Source organism: Vombatus ursinus, unplaced genomic scaffold (assembly GCF_900497805.2).
Source record: "Vombatus ursinus unplaced genomic scaffold, bare-nosed wombat genome assembly UNPS02009835.1, whole genome shotgun sequence".
NCBI lineage: Eukaryota > Metazoa > Chordata > Mammalia > Diprotodontia > Vombatidae > Vombatus > Vombatus ursinus.
In genome coordinates, this window is record NW_020949613.1 from 1088350 (window position 1) to 1111761 (window position 23412).

At 38.4% G+C, this 23412-nt stretch overlaps 1 protein-coding gene across 2 annotated transcripts in view; it reads right to left on the bottom strand.

Moving 5' to 3' along the window:
- The window catches only part of GCLC (glutamate-cysteine ligase catalytic subunit), a 74347-nt gene that overhangs the window by 38302 nt on the left and 12633 nt on the right, over positions 1-23412 (bottom strand). The gene's annotated exons all lie outside the window — the stretch shown is intronic.

Sequence of the window (23412 nt, forward strand, 5' to 3'; positions counted from 1 at the left end):
TTTTTTCTTGTTCCACTCAATACTATCACATAGTGAAAACAATGAGTGTTAAGAATTATACCTTCTAGTAGAAGAACAGTTTGGGCAGATATGCTCTAAACTAGCCTGCTCCAACAATTGGTCATGCAAAGAATAATAATCTCGTATCTTACATATGTTCTGGAATTGCTTTAAATATGCTAGGAAGTTGACTGTCAAGGCAAACTTGATAATCCTTATCAGAATTACCTTTTAGGAGCCTACAGAAAAAAATGCTAATATCAGAGTATTGAGGTAAGGACCTCAAAGTTTGCTAATCTGTAGCTAATCTTCTGGCTATACAGTTATTTTCTTTACAGTAATACTGAAAGTTTCCAAACACTCAAACCAAATTCTCCTTGTGCTTTTAACTATACTATATTTTCAAGGTTGGGGACCCTGGTAACTTTAGAATAATGAATTAACAGCTACTATGATTTTGTAAATTTACAGAACCGTGAAAGTTTCCATATAATTAAGAGAATGACTCTGCTGAATTGAGAAAACAAAATGCTGTTGGTTTCCCTGAAACACATGGTTGATAATGAAGACAATGATAAAAATATTTTACGCAGGAAAATCTGAGATAATCAGATAAACTTATAAGCCTTTGGGGATGTTTTCATTTCTTTTTTTGGAATCTTAAATTTAGTAATATACTTTTTAGTATGTAACATAGTAATAGCAACATACTATTTAGTAATATACCTTTTTTTTTTTTTACTGTCCTCTCCTGTGTCTATTTTCACATTAAAGTCACCTACTATCAAGGCAGATGTTGCCTTAATTTGGAGAATTTTGTCAAGTTCTTTCTAGAAGTTTGCCACTTCATCTTTTGCAAAAGATTTTTAGCACATAAGTTGTATAAGTCTTTATGGCAATCTTTCCACTTATGTAAATGATGAGATTTCCAAGGTGAGATAACCAAAGTATGTCATGAAATTTTTTTTTAATATCATCTTTAGGTGCATGATCGAACCTACTCTACTATCTACTTTATTTGCCTCTCCATGATATATCTCCCATTTGCCTAAAGTTTCCTTGTCTTAACAGCTTCATTTGTAGCATACATGTCTGATACGGTTATTCATGTGGTTCATTTCCTCCAATAGTCTATCTTCACGTAGATCTCTAGACAAAGGGCTCACATTTAAACGATCAGTAGTTAATTAAACATTTCTAGACAGTCTGTTAGCTTCATAACATCCCCAAAACCAATTTCTATCATTCAGGCACCATCATGGTGGAAGCAGAAAAAGGATATGCAAGGCTGAGGACTATTCTGCATTCTTCTCTTTCATGGGTTGTCATGGCCAAAGAATTCATCACCTAGAAGCCAATCTGCTGGTAACGATCTCTATATTTACCTAAGCTGGTTCTCAGACAGGCAGACGCTGTCAATGAAATACTGACCAAAAATATTTTTCTAAATGACTTAGGACATTTAAGAGCAGGCCTTAAGTCAAGGCCAACTGAATTCAAGCAGCCCTCTGGGGGCAGTTAGGTGGGATACAGGGGATAGAACACTGACCCTGAATTTAGGAGGACCTGAGTTCAAGTCCAGCCTCAGAAAGTTGACACAACCTACCTGGACAAGTCACCTAACCCTGACTGCCTCACCAAAAAAAAAAAGAAAAGAAAAGAAAAGAAAAGAAAAGGAAAGTTCTACCTCTGACAAACACACTGGCTGCATGACCCTGGGCAAAATGAAACTATAAATCTAGAAAAAAAAAATTTAAGAGAAATAGGTGTGATTGATGTTGTTCAGTCGTTTTTTTAGTCATGTCCAACTCTTTGTGATCCCACTTGGATTTCCTTGGCAAAGACATTGGAGTAATTTGCCATTTCCATCTCCAACTCATTTTACACATGAGAAAACAGAGGCAAACAGGGTTAAGTGACTTGACTAGAGTTACACAACTATTAAATGTCTGAGGCCACATTTGAAGTCAGAAGATGAGTCCTCCTGATGCCCAGGCCGAGCACTCTATCTAGTGCACCACTTGGCTACCTCTACAGGTTTGAAAGTTTGGTCTAATTTAATAAAGTTGTAAGACTGTGTGTGTGTGGGCATCTAGGTGGTGCAGTGGATAGAGTACCAGCCCTGGAGCCAGGTGGACCTGAGTTCAAATCTGGCCTCAGACACATAACACTCACTAGCTGTGTGACTCTGGGCAAGTCACTTAACCACAATTGCCCTCACCAAAAAAAAAAAAAAAAAAAAAAAAAGACTGTGTATATGCATGTAATATGTAAATGCATTTTCCATATGAAAAATTATCAAATGTACTCAAAACAATAGCTGAACTTTACATAAGTTCCAAAACAGTAATTCAATAAAATAGGTACATTATTTAGTTCTCGGTATTTTAAATGCCTGCTGAGCCAAGGTGGTTTAAGTGTCTCTTTACAGTCATCTTTGTAAGATGACTTTCTAAGAATGGGTGGAATCCAATTAAGGGTGAGTTATAGGTATATAAATGGAAAAAAAAAAAGAAATTATTTAACTAACTAGGAAAGGTGTGCAGAGAGAATAGGGTAGGGGTACTATACAGGAGATACATAAGGTATTCTTGAAAAGTATGGCATCTGGCTAACCATCTTAGTGCTGGCTGAAAGGGCTTTCAAAATTAGGATACAATTCTCAATTTTGTCAAGTCAGCTTGCGTAATATAGGATGATGTAGCTTGGGAGTTAGAAAGGACTTCAGACATCACCTAGTCCATCCCCCCCCCCCGCTTTTGTTTTTACAGAGGAGGAAACTGAGGCACAGAGTAGGTACCCTGGGTCAAAGATGAGTTGACTGGAGTTTTGAACCTGTCAGAAGACTCCAATCTAGTACTTTTCCTACTATACCATACTGCTTTTTATTTAAACTTGGAAGTGAAATAACTTAAGGCCAATCTAGTTCCAAACCCAACTTTCATGTTAAGTCCCTTATTGCTGAACAATTCACTTACAAGGAAACACCACTCCTAAGAAAGGCATGTAACCACAGCCCTGGCAGGTAACTTTAACTTGTCAAATGACTTTGTGGGGGGAAAAAAGACTTTTACTCATGCCCTTCATCATCTTTTCTGCCCTATCCCACCCCATCCACCATCTAGACAAAATATAAAATAAAATAAATCTAACTCCAATTGCCTTGCAAAAAAAAAAAAAAGCTAACAAAATAAAATAAATCCATGTACATATTACCTGCAGTAAATGGGCAGGGGAGGAAGGTGGATTTCAGTAGCAGGTCACAAGGCTGTCATTTATCATGCAAATTATTTCATGTGGCTTCATTGTGATCCCTAGGAAGAACTCCTCTGGATTCTAATGTTAGTTTCCTATTTAGTCAGCATTCTGAAATATTTTTCATTTTCCTAACACATTCCGTCCCAAAGTTCAAAGTCAGATAGGCTGGGTGGGGATAGGAACTTACCCGTTTTTAAACCATTCTCGAACTTGGCCCATTAGTCAAACCAAACAGAAACCAAGAAGAACCAAACCAAACAGAAAAACCTCAAGTCTGACTATGGCCTCTTAGCAGTGTTGTATAATGTAGAGAGTTTTGGCCTTGAAGTCAGGAAAAATTTGGGTTTAAATCCTACCATTTACTAGTTGTGTGACTCGTGGTGAATTACTTATCTTTTAGGAGTCTCAGTTTCCTCATCTGTAAAACGGGGAATGAATTATACCTCCAACACATACTTCATAGGATTGTTATAAAGCTCAAACAAGACAATATATGACAAGGTACAGAGTGAGACAACTTATAAGCTTTAAAAGCACTCAATAAACATCAGTTATACCTATGATACAAACCAGAATCAGTTTTAATTTCAGAATAGAAATAAAACAAACAGAAAAAAATACTTTCAGATAAACAGGCATGAATCTAGCTTAGTAGTTTTTGAAAATCTACTTGATATTGGTAAAATATTTCACATACCAGAAAGAAAGTATAAAATTCTTTAAGAATTATTTACATTCTATAATATTTACCTAAAAGGCTCTTTTCTTAGTAGCCATCTGTAATTATAATCTAAATGTTTAGGTATTTGTGCCTTGTATGTCTTTGTATAAAATAGGCACTCAAAACACTACTACAGATGTCTTGTTAAGAGACACAGGTATGTGAAAAAAGTATTCACTCTCAAAGCACAGGGCCTAGATTCAAATCCCACCTCTTATATGTACTACCCATGGGACATTGAGCAAGTCCATACCTATAAAAGAAGTGGTCTAGATGGCATGGAGGTCTCTCCCAATTTTAGAGCTAAAATCCCAAGGCAAAAAGAGGCTTGACTCCTCAGCTTCAGCGATGAAAATGATGGAGTACGGGCCCAAGCTGAGACCTTTGCCCCTCACTCCAACAAGAATTTGGGTCCCATTTGCCTATGGGACTCTCCTTCAACTCTCCCACTTGGTCAAGGAAGACTCTAGCGGTCACCTGAGGCTGTAATCCTATCAACTGGCCTGTCACTATAGCCTACGCCCAATCTACCAATTCTGTTTCCCTTAACCTAGTCCAGTCCTCCCTTCTGATAGCCCCCAGCCTCTTCCCATCCTAGATCCTATCTAGATTCCATTCAACCTCCTAGTTACTCCCATCCAGATCCTCCCTAGCCTGTCCTCTCCAGTCACCCCAGCCCATCAAGATACCCCTTCTTCCAGTCCCTCCTTCAGTTACCCCAAACCACTTGGCCACTCCTAGATCCCTCTCATAGTCTTTCTGTATATATATGAAATGCATCCTGACTACTGTTTAGGGGTTGTGACTTCCTCATGGCCCCCTGTCTTTACACGAGTGTTACAATGTTTAGATTCCTTAAGAGTCTGGCCAATATAGTAGATCTTTAATAAACTTGTCTTTGGCTGAAAGAAGGCTTGGGTCAAATTCATTTGAGTAGGACTCAAGTTTCATGATTTTGGGGTCCCAGCACCCCTAAACCTCAACAAAACTATAACTACCTCCTGCTATCACTTCCCATGGCCCTGCCTTCCTTACCGCACCAATTAAAAAAAAATACCAGTGTAACAGTAAAAGGTAGACCTAAAACAATTCTTCCTCAAAATATCCTCCAAAACAAAGAGGTCCTTTGCAGCTAAGAGTCTTCCCCTATGGCATTAGATTTCTAAATTTAATTTACCTTGGCATCTAGCTAGACTGAGTACACAAAAAAGAAACTCAAGTGCAGAACAACCAAAAAAAGGAAATACTTTAAAAAGATGGCTCCTTGTTAATTCAATAAAACCAAGTCACTACACTCAACAATCAAATGACCTCATTGATGAGATGTTCTCTCCAGCCCACCCACACCAGCCCATCCTGTGTGATTCTTATGTCCAGCCAGAAGAAGAGGGAGGGAGGGTCTACTCCATGTGCTGTGGGTCTTTTCTGATTTCTCTTGACATTGTAAGGATATCAATGGAGCCTTACACAGGTTTGCCAAGATTTATTCCTCACTCCTGCCATGTGACTAGTCCACCTTCTTTATTCATATGAATCTTTGATGTCAACTTTTATTCCACTACTCCTTTGTAACCTTGTCTTCACCCTATTTCATTCTCTCCATGCCCACCAAAGATTTCTCCATTGCCTTTGGCATGATTTTTAATTTAAATTTTTGGAGACCGCAGTGTCCTTTTGTGACTTAAGGTCATATTGTAACAGTAGAGTACTAGTATTTCCTAATACAAAGGGAGCAAAGAAGGAAAAGACGTGTACAAATATTTATAGCAGTTATTTTTGTAGTGACAAAGAGCTGGAAAAGATGGGTGTGCCTACCAACTGGGTAATGGCTGAACAAATAATGTTCTATGGATGTAATGGAATACTATTGAAATGATGAAAGGGAAGGTTTCAGAGAAAGACTTGTATGAACTGATGCAGAGTAAAGTGAGCAGAACCAGGAGAACAATTTATACAATGATAATAACACTGTAAAAGCAAACAAATTTGAAAGACTAAGGACTCTGATGACTTCAATGACCTACCACGATCCCAGGGAACTAGGGATACATGCTATACATCACTTCTCTGTGAAGAGATTAACTTTAAGGTACAGAATGAGACAAGTATTTTTGGTCAAATGTGAGAATTTGTTTTGCGTGACTGCATATTTGTTACAAAGGTCTTGTTTTGAAGGGAGAGAAAATAACTGGGGGTAGGGGTTGGGGGAAGAAAAGAATATTGGTATTCTCCTAAACAACTAAATCTAATAAGGTCTAGTAACTCTAAAACGTAGACATTAAGCTTGTCTCCAAACATCAACATTATAAAGGTGTTCTACAGTCAGAAATGGAATCCAATGACAGAAGAATCTGTATATATCTATTAGAACTAGAGTCATCAGTGATCCCAGTCATCCTAATGGAAGCACCCTTTCCTTTCCCACTTCCCTGGCCTCACAGTAGTGAATTAAGTGTATTAATTTAAAGGACACTCTCCTCACAGTCCTCAAAATGGCTATTCCAAAGCTTCTCTTCAAAGCTTCATCTCAGCTTACAGTGGACCTCACCTATGTCTTTACTGTGAAGACTGTGGGGTTCATGGATTTAGAATTGATTCCAAATCCTCAGGTTACTCACATCCACACCACATCATTGCAGAATTTCAGAGTTGGAAAGGATCGCAGCAACCATCTTGTTCATCTTATACACAAAAGGAATCCTCATAACAATACTCTGGCATATGGCCATCTAGCTCCCACCTGAAGATCTCTAATAATGAGCCAGTCCATTCCACTTCTGGACAACTCTAATTGTTAGGAAGGGTTTCCTAACCATCTAAGTCTGCTTCTTAGCAATTTCTACTCATTGCTCCTGTTCTGACCTCTGGCACCAAAAAGAAGTCTAATTCTAATCCCTTTTCCCCATGACAGCTTTTTAGAGACTTTGAGATAGTTTTCACCTTCTGTCCTTTCCCTAGTCAATACTTGGAGCTCCTATTTCTGTCTATTGGATAGCTCCACCTGGAGCTCCCAATAACACCTTAAATTCAACATGTTCAAAACAGGTGCCTTTCAAAATTTGCTCTTCATCCTAACTTCCTCATTTCTGCCACCTTGGCACTAATCACTTTTCTAATAAACCAGGTGGAAAACTAAGGCACCCTTGATTCTTCCTACTGATTCCCATTTCACCTACCATATTCAACCAATTGCAAATCCTGCCTTTTTTACATCTTAGATCTCTCATTCTTTCCTTTTCATTATCTTTAGTATCAAATATAAACTCCCCTGTTGGGCATTTAAAACTTTTCACAACCTTTCTCGCTTCCTACACAATACTCTCCCCTAGGGACTCTGTGCTTTTGCTAAACTGATTTACTTTCAGCTCCTCCCACACAACACTTCCTATCCACTTTGGTGTCTTTGTACAGGCCATTCCCTATGCCTGTCCCCTCTCCCTTCCCCACCTCTGCCTCTTGGAAATCTTGGCTTCATTCAAGACATAACTCAAGCATCACCTTTCTTCAGCATGAGACTTTTTCCTGGTACCCCCAGAACTTGGACAATGCCCTCCAAGGTGACCTTGTATAGATCTATATAGGTATGTTATCTCTTGAATTAGTTCCTTCCTTGAGGGGAGTAAAAATATTTTTATATGTCATATGTGTTTTTATATTCTTAGCACCTAGCAGTCCTTAATAAATAAATAAATAAATGCTGGAATAATTCTTTCTCACTGTTACCATCCTTGTTCGGCATCCCTTACCTCCAAGTTGGTCTTTTAGAATCCAGTCTCTCTCTTTGTCAATCTATCATTCACTGCTGTTAAAGGTCATTTTCCTAATGTGCAGGTCTGATCACTCCTCCCCTACCAAATAAAAAAAATCAGTCTATCGTTCCAAATCCTCCACAGCCTGGCTCTAACCAAACATTCCAACATTATTTTATTATACTCTTCAACCTTCCTGCCAAACTGGACCATTCTCCTGGTTCCCTGATCTCATTCTGCCCTTTCTTGTTTACATGTATCTCCATAACAGACAAGACTATCTCCATACCTCCTATTTTTTTGACTGTTGAAATCTTTAACAGCCAAGCTGGGGGTGTCACCTCCTTTCAGTTCTTCAGTCTGACAGGCATCTCTTACTTGACTTTCTCAGATCATTAGAACACTGGTTTTAAGAGACTAAAGAGGTGGGTTTGAGGCTCAGCTCTGGCACCTTTTGCTATGTGATTTTAGGCAAGCCACCGTACTACTCTAAGCCTCAGTTTCTTCCTCTACAAAATGAGACTAGATCAGAGAGTATCTATTATTCTTGACAGCAACTCTCATTATACAGTATTCCTTGTACCAAAATCAATATTAAATCCTTCAAAACTCCAGGGTTGAGGGGGCTATGTCTTTTTTTCACTTCTACTCCTTTATGATGTAAATTCTTGGAGGTATAAGGTTATTTTGGGTCCAGCCCACTTCACAAACCAAAAAGTCATTAGTTTGCTACAAATATTTAATCTTCCCCATTCTCTTTTTCCAAGGGAAAAAAAAGTTCTCCCTTTAATGCTTTAATTTTTTAATTAAATGCTTTATTTTTTAATCTCATTTTTCATTTCCTAATAACCCTCCCTGGAATCCCCAGAACCCTGCTTTATAACAAAGGAAAAAAAGTTAAACAAACATTACAATTCCTGAAACACACAGCTCACCAGTAAAGGGGGGGGGGGGCAGAAATTACCTTAATCTCTCATCCCTCCCCAAAACAGTATTCCTAATAGTCAGGTTTCAGTAAAGAATATGTCAGCCATCCTGAGACAATTTAAAAGCTCAGTCTCAACTTCACTTTTTTTCTTCAAGCGAAACCATCATGTTTGATACAGTATCTATGTCATATCATATGCAACCTGAAATAAGAACTGGGTTTTTGTTTTAATGAAGGTGGGGCTTAAATAAGCCTCAGAGATATGCTGGCAGGATTAAAAGACACTAAGCAAATATAAAACCATTTCATATCCCGTTCTGCTTCTCTGTATACTGTTGCTGGGAGCAGCAACTTGGACATACAGTACAGCTAAAGTAATTACATGCATGCTTGGACAAGCACGAAGAACTTCATCCTTGCTATAAAACTAGCCAATATGATTAAATTTAAACTATGCTTTTAAATTAAGAATCATAGTGCCTAGAAGAGTGTTGGGGACTCAGCAGATGCTAAAAATACGTTTGCTGAATTCAGGATGACGTTCAAGACAGCTCATCATTCAACTATTCAAGATTGAAATTTCACCCTTATACACCTAAAGCTGAAGGAACCTCAGAGGTCAGCTAGTTCAACTTCCTCATTATGCAGATCAGAAAACTGAGGCCCAGAAAAGCAAAGTGAAGCATGCCAGGAAGAACCAGGATTCTAATCCAGGTTTTATAAACCCAAATCTTTTTTGCTGCACCATTCAATTTTATTGATTCATTATGGAGGGGGACACGAGAAAAGGAGAGACGTGCCAGTAATGCCTTGGCATGTTCTACCAAAACAGAATGCCCTAAGCATGCAGCCAAGGGAAAACTGTATGTGTCTGTCTTCCAAGTATAAGTCTAGCTAAAGCTAAATTCCAAGAGGTCAGTTGGCTACTGGGTGATAAAGGTTTGTTTCTTTTTTAAAGCTACAGCAAGTCCCAAATACCATTTACTAACAGAGGAGCTGTAATTTGCATGTGGAGAGGGAATACCTACACCAAAGGAATTAAGGATGCCTGGAATACTGCACACTATAAATCAGTTTAATATCCACTTTTTTGCATTAACAGGCCAAGACAGGGGAAACCGAATATTGTGCAGTCATGATACAACATACAATGCAGAATTTCCTCATCCCTATTCATTTTCACAAGGATGAAAACATACCGTTGAAAGTAAAGACCTTAGTTTCTCTATATGGCTGAAAAGCAATTAGAAGTATAAGCCTTGTCTTCTTTTTTATTCCAATAATCCTCAGGACAGGCCCTTAACACCTTCAAATCCCGATGATTTCCAAACATTATTTTCCTGCTCACAGACTACCCTTATGCATCTGACAGGGCACTAGATTAATTTTTAAACCATTTTTTTCCCAAACTTCTCTCATTATTCTCTTATATTTTAGCCACTGGTCTACTTTCTGTTCCCTGAATGGCATCTTGATTTCCTACCTTTGCACCTTTGTCCACACCCTTTCCTCTCCCCATTACAAAACACTGTGTGTGTATAGATTTGCATATGTATGCTATATACATACATACACATATAAATATATCGCACTGAAACTAAAAATATGAAAAGCAAGTTAATCTTTGCCTTCAAGGGACTTATACTCTTTTACTTGTACATGAGCATTTTTATAAGAAGTTACTGGAATAACTCTCTTCCCTTAACCAATTCCTTTGCTTACTGAAATTCTACCACTTCTTTAAGGGCCAGCTCAAAGAACAGCCACCCACCACCACCTCCCCCCATGCATCCTTGGACAGAATTCACAACAATGGTCTACATTTCAGAATACTGGCATTCAGATGAATTTAAAATACATGTTATGTCCTTGATTTAATAAACTGGTGAATTAAAGTAAGCCAGATTCCCAAACTGTTTTCTGTCCTCAAAGGGGGAAAAAAAATTTCACTTTTTTGGGGGGGTGGTGGTAGTGGTGAGGCAATTGGGGTTAAGTGACTTGCCCAGAGTTACACAGATATTGAGTGTTATGTGCCTGAGGCCGAATCTGAACTCAGGTCGTCCGGACTCCAAGGCCCGTGCTCTATCCACTGGGCCACCTAGCTGCACCCTGGGAAAAAAATTTCAATTTCAATATTTAATCCATTAACAAGCATTTAAAAAAAATAAACAACTTCTATGTGCCAGGTTGGAGGCAGCTAAGTGGTTTAGTGGATAGAGCACGGGGCCTAGAGTCCGGGAGGACCTGAGTTCAAATCCAGCCTCAGACACTAGTATGACCCTGGGTAAGTCACTTAAACCCCTATCGCTAATCCACCAGAGAAGGACATGACAAACCACTCCATTATCTTTGCCAAGAAAACTCCATTATGGGAATGTGAAGAGTTGGCCATGACTGAACCGAACAAAATAAGCCAGGCATTATATGTATGCAAATCAATGAGGATATACAAAGTGACATAAATGGAATGGTTTAAGTCCTAGAACTGTGCCTCAAATTATTTCTTCCCCATGATTACTTAATAGAAGGCTGAAAAAATCCATCCCAGATGCTGACTCCAAAACACACTCATTCTTCCACAGTTTTTCAAAAGAACCTCGAAGAAAATCCTCTCTCCAACAGCAACTACAGCTGACATAAGAGTTCTTTGGATCACAGAATTTGAACTGGTCATCTCGTCCAATCCCTTCTTGGTGAAGATCAGAGAAGCAAAGCCACTTGACCAAAGTCTATAAGCAGTGGTTGTTCAGTCGGTTTGTCAGCAGTAAGTAGCAGAGCAGAACTTAAACCCTAATTCCAAATTTAGGGCTCTTAGCACTGTACCAAGTTTAGAGATGTGATGTGAACATTGACTTTTTTTTTCTTTAAACAAACCAATATATCAATGGGTTCACCCTAGAACTGTTTTGCCTGGTAATCATATTTATATGTAAGATTCTATATATAAATCTGTAAGATTTAAGAGTTGTAAAGGAGCCTTGGAGATCACAGTATCCAATTCTTTCATTTTAAGGGTGAGGAAATGGAGGACCAGAAGTGAAAGGTCTTGATCCAAAGTATACAGGTAGTAAGTGGCAGCACTGGGTTTTGAACCCAGGCTCTACTGCAGAAGTCTTTTAGTAATATTTCTTCCATAGTATTTCAGGTTACAATCATGTTGTGCCAACTAAGTTCTGAATGTACATATCAAAACTACTTACTAATTTTCAACACCATATCAAGTCTGCTTCCTAGCGTTTTGCTCCCAAGTCTTCTACAACCCCTCTTTTATCACACGTGTATACCACCCCATCACCCTCCAAATTCGCTGGTGCCTTTTGGAAGCAGCTAGGTGGTATAGTGGACACAGGGCTCATTTCTAGAATCAAGAAGACTTCAATAAATCTAGCACTAGACTAGCTGTGTGACCCTGGAAAAGTCACTTAACCTTCATCTGTCTCAGTTCCAACACCAGTTGTTGTAAGGATCAACTGATATATTTTTGCAAACTGTTCTGCAAACCTTAAAGCACTATATAAATGTGAGATTATAATATTATTATTAATAATAATAATGTTTCAGAACTGAATATGTGCCACAGCCTAATTAGTTTGAGAAATTTAGAAACTGGTTTGTGGTATTTTACTTCTTAATGTATAGCTATAATGATCCATCTTGGCCCCAAATAGGAAATGAGAAAAAGTACTTCTCTGTCTTCATAGCAGAGGTAGGGGACTTAGGTGTGGAACACTGCATATGTTGTCAGCCTGGATTGATATGTGTGTTTGCTTTGGTGAATTCTATTTCTCCCTGTCAGATGATCCTATGATGTCAGGATTGCTGATAAACATGTCTCCAACCTCCTGGGAGAGATGTGATAGGCTAGAGGTATAGAAGGAAACATACATTTTCGGGTCATAGCCAATATTTTGATTGGTTTTTCTTGATTTTAAGGGGAAAGCTTCTATTTTGGGAGTGTTAGTGGTATGTGATAAAAATACAAAAAAAAAAAGATCAATAAAGCATGAAAGATACAAGATAATTTTGGGACTGCTTTGTTAAATTTAATATACACTTAAAAAAACAAGCCGCACATTACAGAAATCCTCAGTTTCATATATATATTCCTCTTTTGTTCTTCGCATGCTGAAATATATGTTGATTATTAATTCCATAACAAAAGAGAAAAGATTATTTTAAAATTTTTCAGCAGTTTATTTAGTGAAAGAACACTGTGAAAACAGGGTTCTAAGTCGCAGGTCTGCCACTAAGTAACCAAGTAACTTTGGGTAAGTCCTCTCATCTTCGAAAGCCTCAGTTTCCTAATCCTGAAAAGGTGGACAGGAGATCCTAAGATCCCTTACAGTTCTAAAAAATTCTGTGATATTCAGATTAACAAATTTTAAGATTTGAACCCTCCACACACAATTTAACATATAAGCTCAAATATTATTGAGGGGGAAAAGTTAAAATATTTTTAAGATGTCTAGATTATTGAAAAATAAAGGCCTAACTGAAAATACTGAAGGAAAAAATTGATCAAAGGGGAATAAAAAGGCAGCCACAACTTCAATCAAAGGTGCTTCAAGAACATAAGGAGTCCTGAATCTAGAAATGAAATTAAATATTCATTAAGAGTATAATCTCTATAGTCAATGATGTTATATTTTACACAAGCAATTTAAATTAAAAATCAGAAAGTAACTCACTTTCACTGATGCACCCAAGCCCGGGGTACACTAAGATCATCAAGACAGTACTGCCCTGTGATAGAAGAAACTAGCTACATATGTTCTTTCAAAGCAAGGGCTCTAATTCCAAATGATACAAAAAAAAGATTTTTTTTCTAAGCAGATTGATAAAATTAATTTTCTTTGAAATATTTTTTTAGAACATTAGATGCAAGCATTCTGTCCTTTTGAAACAAGTGCTGAGCTTGAAGTCAGGATATCTTGATTTAAAATCCCGGCTCTAAAACGGCAGTTAACTGATCATCAAGGCAGGTCAATTAATCTCTCAGCCTATATGGAATTACTTCATGGCTGTTTTAGCCATGGAAAGCATCTTTTAAGCCTTAAAATTCTACATAAACACAAATTCTTATTATCAGGTAATTACACTCCTGGGGTCCAAATTTTTTTTTCCCCTAAAATTTCTGCTACATACCAGGAGTACTAAGTGCTGTGATGAGTCTCACAATTGTGTTAACCTGGATTCATAAATCTCTGTGTGTCTTGAATGTACTTACTTTAAGAATACCCTGATCAGCTAAGACTGTCAATAGCAGACAAATATCTAGGGAGATAATATGCTAATGGTGGATTTCACATCACAGATAAAAGATCTGGAAGGGACCTAAGGTGATCTAATTCAATCCTCTCATTTTAAGAGATGAGGAATAGAATGCCCAAGGAAGTAAAGTGGGATCTTGACAATCCAAAATGTGGACTGCAGGTAAGCTTTTTGGTCCCCAGAACATATCTTTCCAAAGAAATGATGTTACTAATGGTAACTTAGTTACTAACAGTGCTCAGGCTCCCCTCTGGCCCACAGGAGTCGAATATATAGCACATCTTGAATATATGGCTACTCATTGTTTCTATAGAAAAATGAGCCTTGGTGGAAGTCAAGATGGCAGAAACATAAGATCATAGGGTTTTAGACAGGAGAGGAAGTCACCTGACCCAACTCACTGATTTTTATGAAAAAAGAAGCTGAGGCCGAGCTAAAAGTTACTTGCCCAAGGTCACACTGCCCAAAGTCAAGATTCAAACCCAGGTCTTTTTATTCAAAATCCAAAGCCCTTTCTACTTTACTGCAATGCTTCAATGAGCACTGTCATGTGGCGTAACATACACTTACTAAATAACTGCAAGGCTTGTCAGAAACAGTGAAGGGTAGCTACAAAGTGGTCCCCCTACGCACCCAATGAATATACTGGAAAAAAAATTTTAAAACCCAGTAACTTTCATATATCATTTTAAAGTTTACAAACATCATCTTATTTAAACTTCATATTAAAGCTTGTATAATGGGAGTAAGACAAAGGTTAAACAAAAATACAGTACTTAAGGTTAATCAGTACTCAAGTTATGTATCTTTCCATATATTTTTTTTTTAAAGATGTGACCACCTACGACAAACATTCAAGCGGAAAGGCTATTTAACTGAAGTACTCTATTTCCAAAAAGGGACAAAGAAGGGGTACAAAATCTTAAGAACAGACCTTAAAAAGGCGGGTCCTTAGAGAAAGGGTAACAAACATGTCCCCTCTTCCCACTCCCCCCTTTCTCCCCACCTCCTCTCCTTTCTTCCCATCACACGTAGTAGTAGGGAATTACTCTTTCTCCCTTACATATGGGCACAAGGGGCTTTTAAAGAAGCAAGTTAGGGACTGTGGAACTGGGGCTCTCTTCCAAGGTGAGTAGGTAGGGGGATCCTTATTCAGAGAGTAGGTGATGAGTAATGAGATAGTAGAAATGGTAGCTTTCGTATCAGGTGGCAGGAGTGGAGGAGCGGTGGTGGTACAAAGGCGGAGTCAATCAGGATATGGCTAATCAGAGGGGTGAACGAGGAGTATAAAGAAATCCCCACTGAGACACGTATTTCTAGTGAGAAGAGGAAGTGGGAAAGCTGACATGTGGAGGGAGGATTAGATTAGGTCTTCTTGGTTGCTGAGGGCAAAATGCAGAACATCCTCATTTGTAGAAAATAAAAGACAGACAGCTGATGAGAGTTTTTGCAGCCATATCATCCAGAAATGAGTTTAAGTTCCCAATAGAATATGAATATGCCTTATATGTAGGAAAGGCCCTAGGGGCTTTTCCACCGTAGGAAAACATAAACTAGATCTTTAAATGGGGAGAGGAAATTGAAATTCAAAGAAACCAGTGCCTTTTTAGAGAAGACAGGTCATAGGTAATGCTGAAATCAATTCCCTGTTTTAGGGGGCTGAAAAAACTGTATTTGGAGTCAAGAGCCCACGTGTTTGAATCTAGGCTATCTCTTGTGTTACAAGTCACTTTCACCTGATTCTCTGGGCCTCTGTTTCTTCATCTTTAGCTTAAAAGGGCTCAACTGTCTCCAAGGTTTCTTCCAGTTCGAGAGTTAGGACATTAAGAAATTTCATTAAGAGATGGGAACAACGAAAGGAATTTGCAGAGAAAAAGATTCTGGTTGATAATAAGCAGGTGAGGCTATTATTCACTCAGTTTCTGTAAGAATGGGGCCACAAAGGGTCAATTTTGAAGTGGACACTACACAAAGCTTTTATAAACTTCAGTTTGCTAAGTGACTTTTACCTTATTAATAAAACAAATTTATTGATTTCTTGTCATCAAATACCACAAATTAGCATTACTTCTATTCATAAGCCATCAAAAACAAATAAGATGATTTCTTGAATATTTGTAAAACTAGATACCTAGCGTTTAAGTGCAATAAACAAAAAGTTGAAACTTAAAATGCACCCTAATTATGTAAACTGATCATTTTTAAAAGGAAAACTTATGATAATCATTCATTGAATGGAGATTTAAATATATTTCCTGAGAGTCTTGACATTATCATGTTAGGAATACTGCCAAGTGTGGCATATGTAGTGCATCTAGGAGAAAAACTGTTCATCACAAAATGTATGCATTAGATGCTTGATAGAAAGCTTCTTTCCAGTACAAGGCTGACCGTGAGATCCTGGATTAACTGGATTTTGCATTATCTTGCATATCATTATAGATTATTACAAACAGCACCCTCAAGTTACAACTAGAGGGCTATGCTAATTGTAAGGAACTGTTTGCCTGAATAAAGGTTATACCATATTTGAATCAGGTGAAATAGAACCTCCAAGAATTTAGCATTTGCCAAGTACAGCATCCTTAAGCCCTAGTTATGCTAGTTGTTTTTGTTGTTGTTTAGTCATTTCAGTCATGTCTAACTCTTCATAACACCATTCGGGGGTTTTTGGGGCAAAGATACTGGTGCAGTTTGCCATTTCCTTCTACAGCTCATTTTTCAGAAGTGAAACTGAGGCAAACAGGGCTAAATGACTTGCCCAGGATCACAAAACCAGCAACTGTCTGAGGCCACATTTGAACTCAGGAAGAGAAGTCTTCCTGATTCCAAGCCCAGTGCTCTATTCACTTTGTCACCTAGCTTTAAAAGTACTTCTCAGTTTCATTTAAAATACATAGAAGACAGAATTAATGTTAAACATCCAACTAAAATGAATGCACTAGCAAAGAATCCACTTTGGAGCAATTCAATTTTGTCCAAAGTAAGAGTTTTGATTTTTGAAGTTCCCTTCCTACACCATCTGAAGTAAATGCTATCCTGGATCCCAAGCTCAAAGGGATGAATGAAAACTATAGGCAGATAAAGCTGTGTTCCCAACCAGAGAATGAGTTTTTACAAAGACTGCATAACCATCAAGTGATATCAACTAGATTTTTATTTAAAAACCTCATCCAAGTTTGCAAAAAATGCAAAGCTCTTTCCCCAGGGGCTTGCTTGCCAACATCAGATTAATAGTGTCAAGGCGGTTATGTCAGATTATTCAAGTGGGTCTGCTGACCAAGAAAAGTTTATGGAACATGCTCATTATTGGGATTAACATCCCCAGTATTTTGCCAGAGAAGGATTGTTAAGAAGGGGCATCAATGAGGTAGTAAAACATCAAATTCTATGTTTTATTCTTTAAAATCCACAAACTACATTTCCTGATTAAAAAAGCTAGATATGTGGAATCATACTCATTCTCCTTTTTGATTGGGAACTTTAAACCTTCCCTTCTATTCTCATTCTCCTGGCACCTGCTTTCTGGCACTATAATTGATTTAACAGGTGCCTAGGAAAATAGGGAATAGGAGATAGGAATGCAAATGTAAAAGGGGAAGGGACCTTAGATCATTCTAGCCTAATGCAACTCTTCCTCCTCCCCATTTAACAGTGGTAGAAACCAAGAGCCAGAGAGGCTGAAGTTACGGAAATCTCCCATAGTCAGCCAGCTAATAAGAAGCAGACACCAGGATTTGAAACCAGGTCCTCTGACTCAAAATCCAGCATCCTCCCCTTCCATGCTCTGCTCCTAACTTTCCAGACTTCAGAACTATACCTTAGTGGCTACTTAATCCTAAAACTTACTTTAGGACCTGGGGTCTCCTTGCCCTGGTACATCTAACTACCCTCTGAGGTCTTCTCATCCTGGAACATTCCTCTGCCACATCCATTTTCTCTACCCATCGGCAAGTTCTTACTGGACGTCCATTCTGTGGAGGCTCAGGCTGGCCACTCTTCATTTCCCTCCTGGATGTGCTCCAGAATTTGTGGACTTCAAACACTCCCCCTGCCCCCAGCACCACCACTTTCATCTTCCCCCATTTACCTTTTCAGTTCCCTTTTATGCACAGCCTTCCCCACTAGAATGTAAGCTTCTTGAGGGCAGGGGTTATCTTTTTTGCTTTCATCTGAGTGAAATCATGCACAGAGTAAGTGCTTTACAAATGCTTGATTCCTTCTTTCTTTCTTGTCCAAGATCCAGACCACATTTCAATTATGATACTTTCTCCTCTCTCCCTATCTCAATTAGTACTGAGATACTAATATCTCCTCCATCTACCAAGACAGATCAAAAACCTTCCATGTTTTAGTGAAGAGTCTTCATAGTTATCTTTGGCAAAAACAGTCATCTGATGGCTAGTCTGATGCCATCTGCCTCCTTTCACTTAGCTAGAGTAGCCTTGCGTCCAAAGGAGGTGTACTAGAAGGCTTAGAAACACTAATACTTGACTTGGCTTCCTTTTTCTCACTCTCCTGATAAGAGTACACTCAGAGCTTACTAATGCAGCATCTTCAGAGAATTAGGTAGTTAAGTCAATTTTCTAGGGAACTAAAATGTATCCCCTCCTTAAGCCTCAACACAAAAAAACAAAACAAAACAAAAAACACCTACTTCAGATGAAGCCTTTGAAAAATGAGTTAAATCGCTTCCCCACCTTAAGCAATATTTTCAGAATACAACTTAATCTCTTTTTAATGACTTATTCATTACAAACATCAAATACGAACATGCAAATAGTAATATCCTCAGGACTTACTGAGGTGTTTGTGGTTGACTACCCCTTCATTAAATGAGTAGGGCAGCCATGGTAGGTTAGCATGCCAGGCCTGGAGTCAGGAAGATTCATTTTCCTGAGTTCAAATCTGGCCTCAGACACTTACTGTGTGACCCCGGACAAGTCACTTAACCCAGTTCTTCATCACTAAAATGAGCTGGAGAAGAATATGGCAAACCACTCCAGTTATCTTTGCCAAAACAAACAAACAAACAAAAAACAAACAAAAAAAAACCACAACCCCAAATGGGGACGTGAAGAGTTGGACACAACCAAAAGAAGTGAACAACAACGTTAAATGACCCCAATTGTTTAGATGCTTGTGTGTTCTTTTTAAAGCTTTATGCCTGCTTCTTATAACCTTGATGAGCTTCTTTTGCTTACTCCCTAATTGTTCCTTCTAATTTGTCATGGATTCAGAAATCAGAGATAACCCCTCAGGCCCTCAATCTGAGACTATAATACTATTACTATGGGCAAGTCTAAAGAGTGCTTCTCTTATGAGTAAGTCCATGAACTCTGCAACATCTGGTTTGTCTGCTCAGACCTTTTATGAATTCTTGCTGGCTCCCAGCTATGTTCAGATGGGTTGAAGTTGCTAGAGGTCAAAAGGATAAGGGAGGGCTAATCACAGTGTTAATGGGAAGAGAGATGAGTTAAGATTGACTAGAGCAGTCTGAAAAGTTTGCTATCTAATACATACATATACATATAGACTTAAGCGAATGACTCCACTGGGAAGCTGATTAGATTTTAAAGGACCCTCCTTCCTACCTCCTGAATTAGATATAACCTCCGTGAAGACTTCTCAGGGTGGTGATGAAAAGACTGTCTCGAAACCAGAGATAGGTTCTGAGAGAACCAACAGGCCATAAGTTTAATTAGGCCCTAAACCCTCTCCTGATTGCCACTGCCATGTCAGCATTAGGTATACTAAATAAGGACATGTATGTTTGGATTGGCTATACCCTGTTTCTTTGTTCTTTGGGAATGGGAAAGATTTTCGCGCATAGAATGTAAGCCCGCCTCCCAGCCAATGGGAATAAGGGATAGTGGGAGTTTCTTGTTTGCGTTAAGATATATAACCTTGCTTTGTCCTTTGTGTCTCCCCTCTCTCCTGCTGGTAGTGTACTGGAGGAGTAGACACCCCTTCTCGCAAGATTGTAATAAAGAGTAATTTTTGCTTCCTTGAGAAGTCTCTGAATGTTATTGTGTTAGAATCACTGTACCACACACTCCTTTCACAAAGCCAGTGTTTGGAATCCAAAGAATGGGAAGCCAAAGGCCTTCAGATGACTTCTTTAGACCCCTTTTAATCTTAAGTTTTACTCTTATGAAGAAAAATAGAAATGACTAAGAACAGGATGGTCAAGGTTAGAGTTTGTTTTTGGTTTTTTTTTTAAGATAAATAAGAAGGGGGAAAAATTCAAGCTCTTCATTAAAATCACAGCTATTAATCAATAAGCTCTCCTACGTGCAAAGTCCAGCTTTCCTAAACCTTCAGTTGCTATATTAAAATGTTACACCATAATAAATTCAATACAAAACACAAAACATGATTCTCTTGGTCCTCTGGGACTGCAAATATTGTAATCATGTTCATATAGATTACCACTAACCTTGTCCATCTTTTTCTTAGCCTGCAACACCAGGAAATGAGGATCCAGGTCAACCCTTGTTAAGTTTACTTTGTATTCTGCCAAATAAATCCGGCAAAGATAGAAAGCCTGTAAACCAAAAGTGAGGTTTCTGTTGTAGTAAACACCTTTAGCTAGCCTGAGCCCTCAGCATGGGACATTCTGGTTATTTTTTAGAGAGGTGTTTTTTTTTTTTTAATTCTAAGTGGTATGTTTGGAAATCTTTCTAAAAAATATTTCACTTTCCCAACTACAAATAAACAAAATAAAACATTTTTTAAAAAACCTCAGATCACGATTATGCTATCAGTCATTATACTATTACACTGTGATATACTGTGATAAAGCCCTTTGCAGCTTCGTTTTGGATATGTGCAGGGTGGTTTATCCTTTATGATATATGACTCCACTACTATCATCTTCTAATTGTATCTGCTTTGGTGAGGAAACTGGGAAAAAGACAATGCAAGGATGGTCTGAAGGAAGTAAGGATATGCTTGGAGAAGGCAGGGGTCCCATGTCTTGGAACTCCTGGCTGTTCCATGAACAAGACAGTCCATCTCTTGGCATTTTCTCTGGCTGTCCCTCCCTTGGCTTCTCCTACCAACTTCCCTGGCTTCCTTTAAAACCAAACTCCCAGTTTTTATAGGAAGTCTTCTCCAACCCCTCTTAATTCTAGTGCCTTCCCTCTATTAATTATTTCCTACTTATCCTGTATATAGCTAGCTGTGTATATATTTATTTGCATGTTAGATTGTAAAGTCATTGATGGCAGAGGCCGTCTTTTGCCTGCTTTTGTATCCCTAGAGCTTAGCATAGTGCCTGGTACATAAAAGACATTTATTAAAGGTTTACTGACGATAAGACAGAGGTTATAGTCTTCTAGTACTTGGAAGACTGACAGCTACAAAACAGGGATTAATTAGCTTTGTTCTATTTAGTTCCTGAAGGGCAGAGCTAGCAACAATAAGAGGATGTAGATTTTCAACCAAAGCAGTTAGAATTTTTTTTAAAAGGGTGGTGTGGTGGGTAGGGGGGGTGGGAGGTGGGGGGTGTTTTCATGCAAGTTTCTCTTAAAAAACTTTAGCTATTTAAATGTCTGGTGCTGAGGGCTCAGAAGAACCAAGGTGTTTGCTCCAACAAAACCTCTCTTTTCGTTTTTCATTTACAGGGTATTCATTTGGCCTTTGTATATAAACTGATTTGAAAGTGAAAAATATCCATAAGTGTCCTGGAATCTCCTTTCCCAAGATAAAAGTCAAAAATAAGGTAGATTGGGGCTCAAGTCAAGGAGAAAATCTCCTGTGGAGTACAGTTTTCCTCTAAAAGTGCAATGAATTGCCTCAGAAAGTAGTGAGGTCCTTTCACCCCTAGAGGTCTTCCAGTGACATCTAGATAGCCATTTGGGGAAACAGAGATATAGATTAAATTGGATGGACTCTGAGGTTCCTTCTAAGACTCCTAAGAGTTCTGTTTCATCCTTTGCTGGTGAAAACTGAGATGCCTCTTCTTAGGGCTGTAAGATCTGCCTCTTGCAGTGCCCAGCTCCTTTTCCTGTCCTGCCACACCACAGTACCAGCCCTATGGGGTTATGCGGCACTCTCTCCTTTAATTTGCTGAGGTTTTAATAAACCCACCAATAAAGCTGATTAGAACTGTGGGAAAGAAGAGTAAACAGGTTCGGTAAGAACCTAAACAGAATTCTCTCCTATGACTCAAGTAAATGAGTTTCCAGGGCATGGACTTTGTGACATCTTCCTTTGCTCAGGACATTTTGTTTCCTTTATTATGTTTCTCAATTGTGTGGCCAGATAAATGGCATCCAGATAAATGGAAGTGTTGCTAGACTAAGTACTTCTCAAAAAAAGAATTTCACAATCAGATAATTTTTTAGGCCTATTCTCTTCCTTGCTCAGAAGGTGCATACCAGGTCCTTTTCCTCTTTCTTTGGGTGGCACTCTGGAAGGCTACATAATCTCCATGATCACAGCACCCATAACACAGCATGTTTGTGTTAAACAGTTTGGAAAGTTCCACATGTAGCACTTGGTCCATTTGATAGAAACCCTTCCTTAAACCAAGGGATATATTATATAAAAGTTGGGGCCGTCATGACAATTTTGTTCAAATGAATACTATTTTATCCAATAACTTCCACCTTTAAAAAAAGATGGGGGTGGCAACTTAAAAATATTTGAGGGGCAACTAGGTGGCGCAGTGGATAGAGCACCAGCCTCGCATTCAGGAGGACCTGAGTTCAAATGAGGCCTCAGATACATAACACTTACTAGCTGTGTGACCCTGGGCAAATCACTTAACCCCACTGCCTAACCAAAAACAGAACAAAACAAAACAAAAAAGATTAATAAAAACATTTGAGAGGAGATGTACCTTGACAGCAGGGACTAGGGTCTCCCCTCCCACCTTTCTCTGTGACCCCAACAGTCAACACAAAGTAAGTGATTAATAAATAATTGTCGACTTGATCTGATTGTTCACTGGGCATTCTAATATATCAGCAGAGAGACTAATTTGCCAAAAAATTAAATTCCTCTAACAGAGCGGGAAGAACATGTGAAAATCCAGGTTTAAATCCTGGCACTCTTGGCTACTTATTATCAAGGTAAACTTGAGCAAGTGACTTAATCTCTCTGATTATTGTCCTCAATTGTAAAATGGGGATAATATTTCACCTATCTCAAAAAGTTGTTCTGAGAAAAATACCTTTGTAAACCACAAAGTGCTACAAAAATGTAAGCTGGCATTTTGTCTTCATTTTTCTTTGTCAGAACTTTTACAACTTCTGAACAACTATTTATTAATAAACAGTGAGCCCTCTGCCATTAGACTAGACTATGACATTCCATAACTTTTCATAGTCCTAAATCTTTCTGTTCATGAATTCCACTAATCCTGAGCTAGGTACACAGATTTATACAGGGTATTTACAATGTCTAACAGAACACTTAGGATTGCTACCAACCTTAACTTCCTCATCATCAAGGTTTTATGTTAGGGAAGTCAAGTC